The sequence below is a fragment of the Marmota monax genome, unplaced genomic scaffold (genome assembly GCF_021218885.2).
Source record: "Marmota monax isolate L192 unplaced genomic scaffold, Marmota_monax_Labrador192_F-V1.1 WCK01_AAM20220418_F8-fsc00007, whole genome shotgun sequence".
Classification (NCBI taxonomy): Eukaryota; Metazoa; Chordata; class Mammalia; order Rodentia; family Sciuridae; genus Marmota; species Marmota monax.
The window spans coordinates 18,221,965-18,237,542 of NW_026692781.1; the positions used below are offsets into that span (position 1 = coordinate 18,221,965).

At 32.2% G+C, this 15,578-nt stretch overlaps 1 protein-coding gene and 1 pseudogene across 1 annotated transcript in view; one reads left to right on the plus strand and one right to left on the minus strand.

The window, feature by feature from the left end:
• Positions 1-15,578, plus strand: part of Znf804a (zinc finger protein 804A) — a 304,351-nt gene that overhangs the window by 46,808 nt on the left and 241,965 nt on the right. The gene's annotated exons all lie outside the window — the stretch shown is intronic.
• Positions 6,843-7,390, minus strand: LOC124094623 (protein yippee-like 5; annotated as a pseudogene).

Sequence of the window (15,578 nt, forward strand, 5' to 3'; positions counted from 1 at the left end):
TTGTGATGAATTTCTTTTTGCATTCTCCTCATTATAATCATTTGAAAACAGCTGCAAAGAAGCATGTTGATTCTGGACAGAATGAAGTGAAGCAGAGTCACAATCACTATGTCAAAACAAGAACAATTATCATCCCTGTAAAGCGCTTTGGAGTAGGAATCTAAATGGTCAAGAGAACAAATTTCACAGATTGTGAGGACCAATCCTAGTGTGACAGCTAACTTTATTCTCAAGGTGATCTACCTTGCCTATTTCATTTAGCTAAGTTCAACAAAGAAGTATTTGCAATGGCACAAATGCCATCACTAGCCAACAGGAAATCTAGAGCAATATGACTGTATATCTCTATTATTCCGCTAAGCTGAGAGTAAATCAGATTCTACCTGTGGCAAAGGTGGTACTATTAATAGCTTCTGTAAGAGATAATGAAATATAGTTGGGGGGGTGGCATATGTCTATAATCTCAGCTACTTGGAGTCCTAGGCAGAATGATCACAAGTTCAAGGATAGCCTGGGCAACTTAGGGAGACCCCATCTCACAAAAGAAAATAAACGCACACCCAAAGAGTTAGTGTTATAATTCTTATAGATTTCCCTATTTATATGAGTCTCACATTTGGACTGTTCCTCTGCTTGTATGCATAAACAAGTCACTTATTCTTCCAAGAACAGTAAAATCAAGAGTATCTCAATTTGGAGCTCATTTTTGCTTGACCAATTTCAGTCTTACTAAATTGTAGTTCTGTGCACCTGTCTCAGAATGCAGTTGCTAAAGACCATGAGGTGTTACCCTGAGGAAAACAAGGTTAGATTGCCAAAGGAGTACAGGACAGGAGAATATGAAGATACAGAAAAAGAGAATGGTTCACAGCATGAGGTCTCATCCAAATCTTTAGAGTGGCTTGGTTATCTATCTGAATCTCTATTAATGTGTACCAGGTGGAAAGGTTTTGGCGAATGTCGGTGAAATTTTTTTGAATTTAGCATTATTTACGGGTCTGATTAATATTCTAGAATTGGTTGTTTTTTTTTTTTTTTTTCTGGAAGAAAGTGTCCAATTGATTGATTTATTCAATCTAATCTGTAGATGTAAGTTCAAGCAGATGCAATTCCCTCTGGTTTCATTTGATGAGAATGGGGTTTTCCAGAGGATTTTGTTGTTGTTGTTATTGTTGTATTTAATCACAGAAATCAGGCTTTGTATGGCATCAAGCAGGCAGCATGATTAAGGGCAGTTTTTACTATTTGTGACAGTCTAAGAATATCATTAGAGTAAGCATGTTTTGTCCTAATAGTTATCATAAAGATGAACAAAAATAGAAAAAGAACCATGAAGGGTGGATAATAAGTGTTGGTTTGTGGAAAACTTGAAGGTAAAATTTTCATAGATGAAAAGCAATTTAAAAAAAATCACACTAGGAATTAGATATATATTGCTATCCTACAAATAATTAAATATTTATTAGTTAATTATTTAGATTTCTGAACTTTAGTGGGTTCTTTTGTAATTAATTTTTCCTATATTAGTAGTATTTTTTTTACCCATAAAGTGAAAGTTATGATGTCAAGATCAATAACTGTGGAATGTATTAAATATAATGGCAAAGGTAAAAATATATGCACAGCACACACAAATTATACTTATATATTCCTTTTGGAACCTTAACAAACCTTGCAGGAGGCATATAATGTTACAATTCCATTTGCAAAGTAAAACATTTCCTATTTGATTTATAGAAGTAGTATCACACAGCTTGGAAGAATATTTTCTTATTTTGAGCCCTAAGATTACAAATAAGGAAGAATTGTGGGATATTTAAAATACCTACCATCTCACAAAAGCAAACAAACACACACCCAAAGAGCTTCATGATTACTTCTAGGATGATTCTGAGCAAGGGTGACTGACTTTAATTGAGAAGGAGTAGTGTTCCCACATCTACCAGGAATTTATAAGGTTGAACATCAATATTTATAGTTAGTTCATGTTAAGTGTTCAAGTTAAGGCACATATCACATTTGTTTTCTTTTCTTAAAACATGCTTACCATTCTAAATTGAGACATTTCTCTCCATCTTGATCTTTGTTTTATTGATATAGGATGATGTCTTTTATTCAGTGTCCCTTCAGTCTTCATTATCTATAGGTGTCCTGGATGATCTATTGGGGGAAGGAATATAAATTTATTAGGGGTCTTGTTCTGCTTTTGTAGAGTCCTTTCAAAATATTATGTCAAGTGTTGTAGCTGAGGTAAAGAAGCAGATTCTCATTCTAATTTTCATATTCTAATCAGATCTCTGATTTCAGGTTTGAGTTCATTTAAAAAATAAGATGAGACGCTGACATTAAACATTGAGGCCTTTAATTCCTGAATGCCATTGAAAAGCATTTTTTAATCTACCCTGAAAATCTTCATAAGTTTCATACTTTCTTTCCATATGTGATTGAATTTGATTCATTTGTTTTTCATTGTAAATGTTTAAGCCATTTCTGTAAAGAGACTTTGCACCCCTCCCTCCCTTCTTTCCTTCATTCTTTCACTAGGAAGGAGTGATTCTGGAGATCCCTTTGAGGGTAACTTCATTTGGCTTTTTGTAATACAGGATTTACCACCTGAGATTTCTAACAATGTGTACCATTTCTAGGTCACACAGGCCCAAATGAATTATATCTTTTGTGAATAGACTGAGACCAAATAGGTGAAGAAAGTTTAGATTTGCTCTGTAAGAACTGACAATGGTTGGTTGAAATTAATGCTATTGCACTTCATAAACTGACTCACTAACCTGGCATCTAACTCTGTCCAAGAGCAAACCTGACAATCTGTATTTCCTAGAAGTTGAAAAGTAAGAGTTAATGCTCTCTGAGGATTGAAACCTAAATTTCAGGGCAGGAAGAGAGGCAAGGTGAGGGGTGAGGCAAGGAGAGGAAAGTGAGGAGAGGAGAATATAATTGTATTATGAGTGATCTACAGCAAAATTCATCTGAATGGACACTGGTCCTATAAGAACTTCAAACTAGTTTCTCTCTGAAAGCCCAGAGAGCAGGTGCAGAGGTTCTTTGCTTGAATTCTTAGACATTTCCTTATGAAAATCAGCACTTTCAGACAGCCATACAGCTGGGGATACAGCTTGTAGTAAGTGCTTGTGCAGCTTGAGTAAGTACTTTGGTTCAATTCCCAGCACTCCCCCAAAACAAATGTCCTCCAGATAGTATAACACAAACTATCCCAAAAGAATGAGATAAAGTAATGATCTGATAATACCAATACTGCTAAACACATAGGAACCGATAATCAGGTTCAAATTAAGAAACTATGTTTCTTTGGGGGAGAGTATTTGGCTTTTCCTGGTTTCTCCTGAGTTGGAAACAAAGGCAAAACCTAAGGAAATTGGCAATCATTGATTCAGCCCTGCATATATTGGGCTGATTGTTGCAGAGCTGGAGGTATGGCTTGCTGGACTGGCTGTTGCAGAGATTGCATTTAGAATTCTGTTGTCTTATAGGGTTTAGCCATTGTTCATTTGTATATGTTTTTCTCAGTACTAATACCAATAATAATAATAATATTTGACATTTATCAAACAACTACTATATGGTTGGAGACTTTATAAAATACATTATGATATAAATCTTATTGTAATATGAATCTTATTATTCTCAGTTAATTGAGATTTTAAATATATCCATCAAGGCATATATGTGTGTTTGTATATAAATTTCTGAAAGCAAAGTTATAAATCAGGAGGTGATATAATAACAAAACCCAGGACTGGCTGGCTATAAGGTGTCTTCCTTGATAACCTGTGGAAAAAAATATATTCTTTACATACATACAGCTTAACATTACCACCTTTTAGCATTTAATCATCATATTACATATATATGTAGTTGAGCATAAAACTGAATGAATAGATAACACATAGAAAGTACATAAAGAAACACCTCCAGGTTACCAAGTGCTTAATTAGTAATTTGCAGGTCTAATGTCTTTCCAGGAACAGAAATGAGCAGGAGAAAATGTATCCACTTCAGAATCTTTAAAAATGAGTAAGTCAGTGAGGTATGATATCATACACATGTAATCCCAGTGACTCAGGAGGCTGAGGCAGAAGAATAGCAAGTTCAAGCCCAGTTTCCACAACTTAGTGAGATCCCATCTCAAAATAAAAACAGGACTGAGAATGTCTCTTAGAAGCATGTTCTTGGGTTTGATCACCAGTACCACAAAAAATAAAAACAAAAGTAAATGGGAGGGGTGAGGGTGAGGGTGATTAGGTCAATTTCTTTGTTGACTTGTAAATTCAATTTGTTTAAGAATTTTTTAAATTCAGTATACATTTAGTCTACATGTGGCAAATAGGTAAATTATTTCCAAATTTACATAGTCAGAGTCTAAATGTCCCTACTTGTAAACAGAATGTTAAACCAGGCATTCTTTATCTAATCTGTTCTATATGATTTCTGAAAGTTGTTTTTAAAGATATTGAGAAATGTTAGATAAAGATCTATCTACCTATAATCAATCATAGATTTGTCTTATTAAACTTTCTGGAAACAAAACAAGTCCACAGGTTCTTCCACTCTTTCAATATTTGATGAAAATTTTACAATGACTCTTTTCTCCTTTCCGTCCCCATACTACAAACTTAGTGAACGGACTAAGTCCCAAACACAATTATTCTATTTTAAATAATCTTCTACTAATCTCTTACAACATGCCAAATGTCCTAGAAAGAACAACCAACCTATTTGTGTTCTCAAACACAAGTAAAAGATACAAGCATAAAATGTGTAATACACAAGAATAATTGTTACACCTGAGCTGTCCAGAAAAAGCCTCTTGAGACACCTTGAATTCTTGTTAAAGAGTGAGTAAACAGAGGCACCAGAATCTAGCAAGTCCTTAATAGATACTGAGTTTAAACTGATATCACCTTGGCATGATTTTTAGAGCTATCACTTTGATTACTCTATTTTGAGTAATATTTATATGGTAGAATTTCTTCCACATGTATGCAAGGGATCCTATGTCCTCTATTAAAAATCAGTTAAATCTTCCATTCAAGTTTAGAATGAATCAGTAGACAACAAGTAAAAGCAGCTATTTAATTTTAAATCAAAGATGGAACAAAATTATTATTTTTTTATGAAACATACTTATTAGGTGTTCTAACTAATCAGTATTGCTTCAACATAATATGTTGAAACCATTGTTCAACCAGTATGTTTTAACTCTCTTCTGTAGTCCTGCATGTAATTTGAAATTACTTGAAAGATGAATGGATAAAGAAAAGGTGGTATATATACACAATGAACTATTACTCAGCCTAAATAAGAATGAAATTATGGCATTTGCCAGAAAATGGAGGGAGCTGGCAAATATCATGCTAAGCAAAATAAGCCAATCCCATAAAACCAAAGGCCAAATATTTTCTCGGAAATGCAGAGGCTAATTCACAATAAAGTAATGGGGTGGGGGGGTCTAGGGAAGGATAGAGTTACTTTGGATTAAGTAGAAGGGAGTGAAATGAAGGAAGGGGATATGGAGGTAAGAAGGAAAATCGAATGAATGTGACATTATTAGCTTGTGTACATATGTGACTACAAGACCAGTGTGATTCTACATCATGTACAACCAGAAGAATTATAAATTATACTTCATTTAAGTATAATGTATCAAAGTATATTCTACTTTCATGTATAACTAATTAGAACAAATGAAAAAATACAATAAAATTTTTAAAAAATATTTAAAAAATTAACTCTGTTGTATACTTATTTAAAACAAATACTAAAAATTTAAGAACTGAACACATTTAATAATTCATTCTTGAGGCAGAACCCTGGAGAACTTTCAGTTAGATAATAAACCATTAGTTGACTCCTATGTACTTCAAGCATTTTAATGAGGATATATTTACTTAAATGTGTGATTGTGGTACTTTTTTGAAATAATTCTGAAAATCTAGGGAATCTATCACTCTGAGTATGGTATCTCTAATCTGTTCTATGGATCTGTGTATGCTTTTATGGCAGTATCATGCTGTTTTGGTGACTGTGATTCTGTAGTGCGTCTTTCCCCTCCCCCCAACTATTATTTTATTTATATCACTATGCTTAAGTTACATGGAAAAAGATAACCCATCAGTTCTGCCTCATTTCAGAAAATGTTTCCAATCAACACCAGTTATGTGGTGACAAGTGAGTAGGAATGGTGACATCTTCAGGTCAAGACTGACAAGGAAGAATGGCTTCTGGTGCTAGGGTTCATCTCCAACACATGGGCCAGAACAAGCCAGGCTAACCCTGAGTCTTTAATGCTGAGCTTAGATTTCGCATCTCTGAAGCCAGCAAATCAATTGAAATCACTGAGTTAAAAAAAAAAAAGTTTTAAAATGAAACCCAAATAAGTTTTAAAAACATGCTCTTGATATATTCTCCATTCAAAATTTACATAAAACACACTTTTTCAACTCTAATAGCCCAGATTTTTTTCTCCACATAGCCCACCATATAGCTGCAGAGACTCTTCAGCCTCAAGATGTAAACACAGGAGGAAAAAACTAAAAGCAACTGCATAGTATTCTCTGTACACACTGCTGGTTGGAAAATACAAAATTAAAAAGAAGGAAGGAAGGAAAGAAGGAAGGAAGGAAGGAAGGAAGGAAGGAAGGAAGGAAGGAAGGAAAGAAGGAAGGACAGGTTCCAACTTAACGTTCTCACAACTTCTGTTCTGCAGTTCACGAATCCAACTCTGATGCTAAGAAGACAGTGTGTGTAAGTAGATTTTTGTTTTCAGTGAAGGGGACCTGAGAACAGATGGATTTATCTCTTTTTCTTCAAGAGTTATCAGATGGTACCTTCTCCTCAAAGCTCTCAATCTCTGGAACTAGAACGTGTTCCAGGATCACATGGCCTTTCTTATAATGCTGGCTGTCTTCAGTAGCAAACTCAGATCCATCCGAGTTTGCTCTTGCAGTTTTTGCAGATCACATTACAAATCATGTGTCACCCATTGAGCCTGACCCAATCTTGAACTTCACTGTACTGTAGGTTAACTACCTTGTTAAAAAGAAACATTCTACCCACGGCGCCTGTGAACCAAGTGAAGATGAGATCTGAGCTGTTAGTCAGGATTGTGTTACAGTTTGCACAAGAAAACAGAGAGGGTACCAACAATATGATCAAGGAAAATTCTGCCTATTTTGATAGCCAAAGTTCTAAAAACCCCTGAATTGTTGGTGAGATTTAGGCTGCCAGCAGATCTTTGCTCTTCAGCTAGGACGGAACTGTAGTATCTAATCTTGAAATCAGGCGTTGGAATTCCTCCAACTTTGTGCTCTTTTTGCTCCAGATTGATTTGGTATTTGGGATTCTTTACTTCCATGTGAATTTTAGTATTACATTGAATAATGCCATGGTTATTTTGGTAAGGATTACATTGATTCCGTGAATTCCTTCAGGTAGGGTGGACATTTAAAAATATTAATTTTTCTGATTCATGAACATAGGAGGTCTTTCTGATATTTTTATGTGTTTTCAATTTATTTTATCATTTTAGAGGCATTTGTAATTTTCATTGTAGATTTCTTTTGCTTTCTTGGTTAAATTTATTCTAAGATATTTTATTATAGTCATTATGGTTCAATGACTTTTATTGTTGATTTCTCAGAGAGTTTACTACTAGTATAAAAAATTACTAATTTTTGTGTACTGATTTGTGTCCTGAAGCTTTACTGAATTAATTTACTGAAAACAAAACAATGGAGAAAATATGTTCCATGCAAATGGAGACTTCAAGGAAGTAAGGATAGCTAGACTTATATCAGACAAAATGAACTTCAAGATAAGACAATGTTTACTATATATTACTCCAGGAATCAATTCAATAAGAAGATATAATTATTAATATTGTTCTCATATACTGAAAACTTATATGGGAATAATATCAGAGAACCCAATGTTATAAAGAAAATGCTATTAAATCTACAGTAAGTGATAGGCTGAAATATGATAATAGTGACCTAGTTCAGTACCCAACTTTCATCAATGAACACATAATCCAGACAAAAAAAAAAAACAAATGCCAGAGTTAAACTCTACTACAGATCAAATGAACTTCACATGCATTTTATAGAACATTTCATCAATGTAGAATATACATACATTCCTTCCTTCAACATATAGATTCTCTTCAATAGACCATCTACTGGACCATAAAAAAAGTGTGAACAGATAAAAAATTAACCACATATTGTATGTTTTCTGGCCAAATTGGAACAAAATTAGAAATTGAAACAGGAAATAGAGACAAAAATATTTTATATATTATACAAATACAGGGAGACTGAATAACCCACTTTTGAAAGTAAATGGATTATTGCAGAAATCAAAAAAAAAGAAACTTTAAAAAAAATCCAGCAATTGAAAATGGAAGACCATAATATGAAAATTTAAGGATACAGGAAAAAACTGCCCTAGGAAGTAAATTCAAAGCAATACATACTCACATTAAAAAAAAAAAAGGAAAGATTTTTAAACAAGTAACAATGATACAACTGAAGGGCCTAGAAAATCATGAACCAACCAAACTCCAAATTAGTAGAAGGAAAGAAATAATGATGATTAGAACAAAAATAAATAAAGTAGAAATATATAAAGTAGAATTGGCATTCTGAAAAAATGAAAAATTATCAAAAGAGTCTTAGCTGGTCTATGAGGGAAAAAGGAGAGAAGATCTAATTAAATGGAATCAGACATGAAAAATACGTTATAACTAATGTCACAGAATCAAATATCTCAAAAGATATTTGAAGGCTAATTTGGACAACTATACCCTAACAAATTAGAAAATGTAGAAGAAATGGATAAAATAGATGCAATATAACCTATTAAAACTAAACTCTGAGTATATAACATGTCTGAATAGACCAATAAACAAGCAATAAGTTTGTTGGATCAGTAACAACAATAACAACAACAAAAGGCTCCCAGCAAAAGAGAGACTCAGGACTAATGCCCCCACTGCTGAATTTTACCAAGATTTTCAAGAAGACATACATGGCAATTCTTGAACTATACCAAAGAATTAAGGGAAGGAACCCTTCCCAAATTCATTCTGTGAAACCAACATTACTTTGATATCACCACTAGGGAAGGACAACATGAAAGAAAGAAAAAAAGAAAGAAAGAAAAGAAAGACAATCATGGGCCAATACCTCTGATGAACATAAATGTAAATTTTCTTAATAAAATATTAATAATCTACATTTAAAAATATATTAAGAAGATCGCACAACATAATCAACTTGGTTACGTTCCAGGAATGCAAGTTGGTTCAACATATGCAAATCAATACATGCAATTCATCACATAAATATAATTAAGAATAAAAGTCAGATGTTCATCTCCATAGATGCAGAAAAGTGACATAACTCACTACATATTTCTGCTAAAACAATGATGAAAAAGGGATGCAAAAAACTTATCTCAATATAATAAAGCCATGTGACAAACCAAGCCAATAATCATACTGAATGAGGAATGCTTAAAGCATTTTCCTTAAAATAAGAAACAAGACCAGAATATCCACTCACCATTCTTATTTAATATAATTCTTAAAATTTTAGCCAGAGAAATTAGTCATGAGAAAGAAATTAAAGGTATACAAGTAAAAGAAATTGAAGGTATACAAGTAAAAAGAGGAGTCAAATTATCTATGTTTGCAAATGATATGTTTCTGTACTTAGAAGACCCATGAAACTCTACCAGAAAAGTAGCAGCACAAGATATCAACATACAGAAGTGAATAACTTCTCTGTAAACTAGTACCAAACCCACCAGGGGAAAAAACATACATGGGAAAACATTTAATTCATAATCGTTTCAATTCATTTTTAATATTATAACATTTAAAAACATTATGACAACGATTTAGAATGATACACGTAGAAAATTTGTCTAGTATATATTTTATTCATTTCCGAAAGTTTTATTTTGAAAAGCTTTGAAGTTACCAATAAAGTTACCTGATTAATACAAGAGACTTTCACATACCTTAACCTAGATCATCCAGTCATTAATATTTTCCTACCTTTGTTCAAATTCTCTCTCTCTCTCTCTCTCTCTCTCTCTCTCTCTCTCAGAGAGAGAGGATTTGAACAAAGGTAGGAAAATATTAATGAATATATATTATATATTATAAAATATATATTATATATATGTATAATCTATATGTGTTTATGGGCAGAACCATTTGAAAAAAACTTCATATACTTCATCCTTATTTATTTATTTATTTATTTTTGGCACTGGGGATTGAACTCAGGAGCACTCAACACTGAGTCACTGAGTCACATCGCCGGCCCTATTTTTTATTTTATTTAGAGACAGGGTCTCACTGGATTGCTTAGAACCTCACTTTTGCTGAGGCTGGCTTTGAACTTGCAATCTTCCTGTCTCAGCCTCCCCAGTCACTGAGATTACAGGCTTCTTCCACCACACCTGGCTCATCCTTAAATATTATAATATCTATCCCCAAAATTGTGATCATTCAGAGAAGTAACTGTAAATGAACGCATTGTAAGTATTTAACATTGATGTAGTATTTGTTCTAATATACCATCTTTATGTATCATCTGTGTATGTAATTATGATCGATTATCTACCTATATCTCAATGGTTCCAAATTTTTCTTTTTTTGTGCTTTCCTTCCCTTTGTTTTGTTTGATATTGATTTCAATAACAAGTTACATTTTTTTAATACTTATTTTTTAGTTGTAATTGGACACAATACCTTTATTTATTTATTTATTTTACTGCTGAACCACAACCATAGCCCAAAAGATCACATTTTATGTTCAGGTTTTTTTTTTTTTGTGTGTGTGTGTGCTGTTTATTCTCAAAACATTTTCAGATCCTGAATAAGATTGTAGGTATTTTTTAGATTTAATGTGTTTCCTTTCTTCTTTTGATACCAACCATTGGTAATGTATTTATCACATGAGTCTCAAAACTCTGGTTGGAGGCTTTTCTTAAAATGGTGAAGGTTACTCAAATAGATTAAAATACTGATATACTTTATTAGATATGTTTATTAAAATAGATGTCAAAAAATAGGATCTTGATAAAATGAGGTTCAAAATAAGTATATTTGGAAGGACAAGGCATTAAGTCCAATTGTTTTCAGGAAAAAGTACCTGGATCCTGAGAATATAGGGATACATTCCATCTTTATTAGTCTGCCTACACTTCTTTACCTATATATGTCTTTATTTTCACTTCTCCTCTTTGTAGTATAGCCTCCCAGCTCTTTTCTAATGAAAACAGGAACAAATCATCTTTCATGAGTTCAGACTACTTGCAACATATTTTAAACTAAATAGTAACAGTTGCCCAAATTCAGTATTATTTTTGATGCTACAACCTAGGTGAGGCACATATAAGGTGTCTTTTAATACCAGGTAAAGTTAGGGATTGCTGTCTGCCTTATGTCCTCCAACGTCTTGTCATGATGACTTCTGCCACACAGTAGACACAACACAGTGATGGCTGTCCTCATTCACTGCATATCATAATTGAACTGGTAGAAAACAAAGCATCAGAATGTTGTTTTTGAAAAAGAAAATAATGAATGAAATGAATGAAACTCAGACATTAGGTAAGGAAAATTACTGTTTATCTTCTGGCTTGAATCTGTTTTTTTAATGAACTCTCAAAACCCCAAGCTTTTCTTTGAATCTTTCTCAGATCTTAGTGGAAAAAGAGAATATATATGTATGTATGTGTATATATATATGTAATATATGAATATATATATATTAAAAGTATATATATATGTGTGTATATATATTCATATAGAGATGTACAATTAATACTTCACATGTATTGAATATAAAATATTACTTGTTAACTGGAAACTACATTGAGTTTGAATGAAGATCAGTGGTTAAGGCACAACTCCATGGGTATTTTGATGCATGCATTTCTTTGTCAGGTGGCAAATGCATACATGTTACTACTCCTTTGTTCTCTGCCTTAGATAGACATCACACACTATAAAATGGAGATGAAAGGGTGTTTTATCTTGGAGGCGTTAATCTCAGTATCCTTCACTACTTAATTCAACAATCTTCAACATACAGAGAATACATATGGAACTAGAGAATGTGTAAGACATTGCCAAGAAAACTTTTTCCAGAAGATTTAGAAATAGCTAAAGAGGTCACAAAGCAGTTTGACAAATTTGAAGATATATTTTGTCTCAAGGAACATATTTAAAGATCTTTGTGTAGGGCATGTTTTTTTTTTTCTTGTCTACCTCATTTTTTAGGATGTTCATTTAGGTTTGAAAAATGCTAATGAAATAAATCAGAGATGAATAACAATATTTCTATCGGTGTTTGAATTTTTAAAATATTCAATGATTCATAAAGCCTAAGTAAATCAATTAAAATACAAGCAAATCAATACAGTTACATGGCAAGTGAATCTAAATAGTCTTCCTATTTCTAAATGTAATTTCATTTTTTTTTATTTTTTAGTTGTATTGGGACATAATACCTTCAATATTTATTTATTTATTTTTATGTGGTGCTGAGGATTGAACCCTCACAAATGTTTGGTGAGCACTCTACCACTGAGCCACAACCTCAGCCCTCTAAATATAAATTTAAATAATAATTCTGATCTGAAATTGTTTGGAAGATTGATAAACTTATTCCCAATCCATTACGCATACTTTTAATCCTCTAATATTTCATTATATTGACTGATTTTAAATAACAAACTTACTTTCAGCACAAAGAAAATTATCTAAAATATTTCTTTTTTATTATTTTGTATGAATAACATTAAATGTTCAGTTTATTTTCATTTTATGCTTGCTGCTTTTATGTAATATGTTATGATCACAAAGCTTACTATGAGGAAACTATAATGCATAGGAATCTACCTCTTGTGTGGAATCTGATACCTCTGTACTTCCATCTCAAGTTTCTTTGAAGAAAAAGAAATTCACTCTCTTGACCTAAACAGCTCACCAATAGAAAGAACTCAAAGATGGATTTGGGGATATTGACTTGAGTTACTATATTAGTTTTCTCTTACTGTACAGCAATACATTTGGCAACTTGAAATGATTCACATTTATTACACAATTTCCATAGTTCTACATTCTGATGCTGCATAGCTATATTCTCTCTTTAGTGTCTCACAGAACCAGAGTCAATCAGAAGTGCTCATCTCTTAGTGGAGAATTTGAGATTGAAAAATCTGCTTGCAAGCATTTTCAAGTTGTTCACTGATTTAGATTCTTTGAGTCAGTAGGATTGAGATCCTTATTTCCTTGTTGACAGTGCTCCAGGGGCCACTCTCTGCTCTGAGAGCTGACTTGTATTCTTGTATTTGTTTCTCAGATGTCCAGTCTCCATTTTCAAACCAGATAAAGCAATCTGCATGATTCCCTCCTGTGCTATGAATTTCTCTGATTTCTACCTCTATCACATTTCTTTCACTTTCTATTTTGCCTCTCTCTTGTATATATAAAATTTCATTTTGCATCATGGAATTACACTGTTAACACCCAGATAATCCATAATAATTTTGCTATTTTTAATAGATGGGTATAATTAGTTACATCTGCAACCTCGCTTTGCCATGTAACATAAGCATGGGAGTAATACCAAGAAGTGGAAATCACAGGGGCCAAAATCCTGCCTATTGTGATTATTTTCCCAAGGGAATGTGTACATTTGAAACAGCATACTGTTTATTTTCAATTGTTTCCTTTATCCAATTAAAATCATACATAGAGCAATTTTAGTGCATGAGTAAACATAATTCAATGCAAATATTGATTTTATTAGCGATTTAATACTTTATGTCAATTGATTTCCTCAAAATAGTTATTTTAACTAGTGTCAAAATACATCAGAAGCTAGGAAGACAGGTTCATTTCAAAGCACACAAAATTTACTAAGAAGTATATCACATCTTGTGTCCATCATGCTAATGGATTACACCAGATTCAAAATCCATGTATTCTAAATCTTTAGCTAGTAAGATTCATTAGAAACAACATGTGCAAACAAACATAATGAATAACCAAGATAAAATATTTCCTTACACTCTCTATTGTAATCATAATGTGTAATACTTTTAAATACTGCTAAAATGATTTTGTGGTAATTTTGTATTTGCACCACTTGTATGAATATGTTTTCTCATGATCACCAAAAATTCTCAGTTTCCAAATTGTATATACCTTCTCATGCAGATTAGCACAAAGTTTAATTTTTGCTAATTAGCTAGAGGTGAGGGAGGCAAATTAACTTAAGACATTAATTTTGCATTTACAGTAGGCTTATCATTTTGTGCATGTGCATGGGGAATGTAGTCATAATTCTCTTTGCATCAGTATCAGAATTTAATTTTTAGGGTATCTTAACTGAGCAAAGTGTTTGTTTACAAAACACATTGCTACAAAAATTGAATTGCAGAAAACTGGTCATCTAGAAAATAGTCCTACACAATAATTTCATGGAACATAATTTTTGTTAACTACATATGAATTTTGGTTTTAGTTATAAAGAAAATGCATTTACCTTTCGCATGTTTATTACGTTGAAGATATAGAAAGGCAAATAATCCAAAGAGCAATTTAAACTCTTTTGTAAAAGTATTTACCATAAAATGCGTGATATCAGGGTGGGAAATTAAAAGTTTAACTGTAATTTGAATCTTAGTGCTTTATATTGTATTTTTAATAAGTGTTGCTTATTAACTTAGTTATCTTTTACTATTATTATTCATCCATTAAAATTGTCTTTACTTGTTAAAACACATTCTAAAGTTTTCTTGACTGTTTTTTAGATATGGCATAGAGACTTTTATTAACATTCTGTAACTTTATTTCTTCTACTTAATGGACATTCAACACTTCTGAAACATTATTGAGTAATTCATAGTTTAAAAAAATAACATTCTTCTTTTGACCTGGTTAGTCAGAACATTAGATTTTATGTTGTGTAAAGCTCACTACACATATACGGGCATATAATGATTTATTTCATGTGAAATTTTGGGTTCTACTATGTAGAAAATACTGATCTAGAAACAAAAGGAGTATATAAATGCATCACACAGTGGAAATTTGCCCTTTAGGAGGATTGCATAATAAAGCTGACCATCAATTATTTTTATACAAATAGAAAAACAGGAATAGTTATTTGAATTAATATCAACCATTTATGTGAATTAAATAAGGTTTTTTAAAGATTTCATCTGTAACTTGATCAAGGTAGCAAAAACAATTAAATCTCAACTTATTTGTTGTATATGTAATTCATATGTTAATTCACATATCAGAAAATTCTAGTGAGGAGGGTAAAATTAAATGTTTCATGTGAAAATTCTTTAACATTTTTAAAGAGCTATTGCATAATGTACCCAACCAATTTTTTAAAATAAAATGTCTTTAACTTATTTTTAAATCTTTCATAATATCAAGAGACTAAGCATTCTACAACCAATACTCATTTTTGAAGCAATGTGCTTTCTGGGAATGTCAACTCATT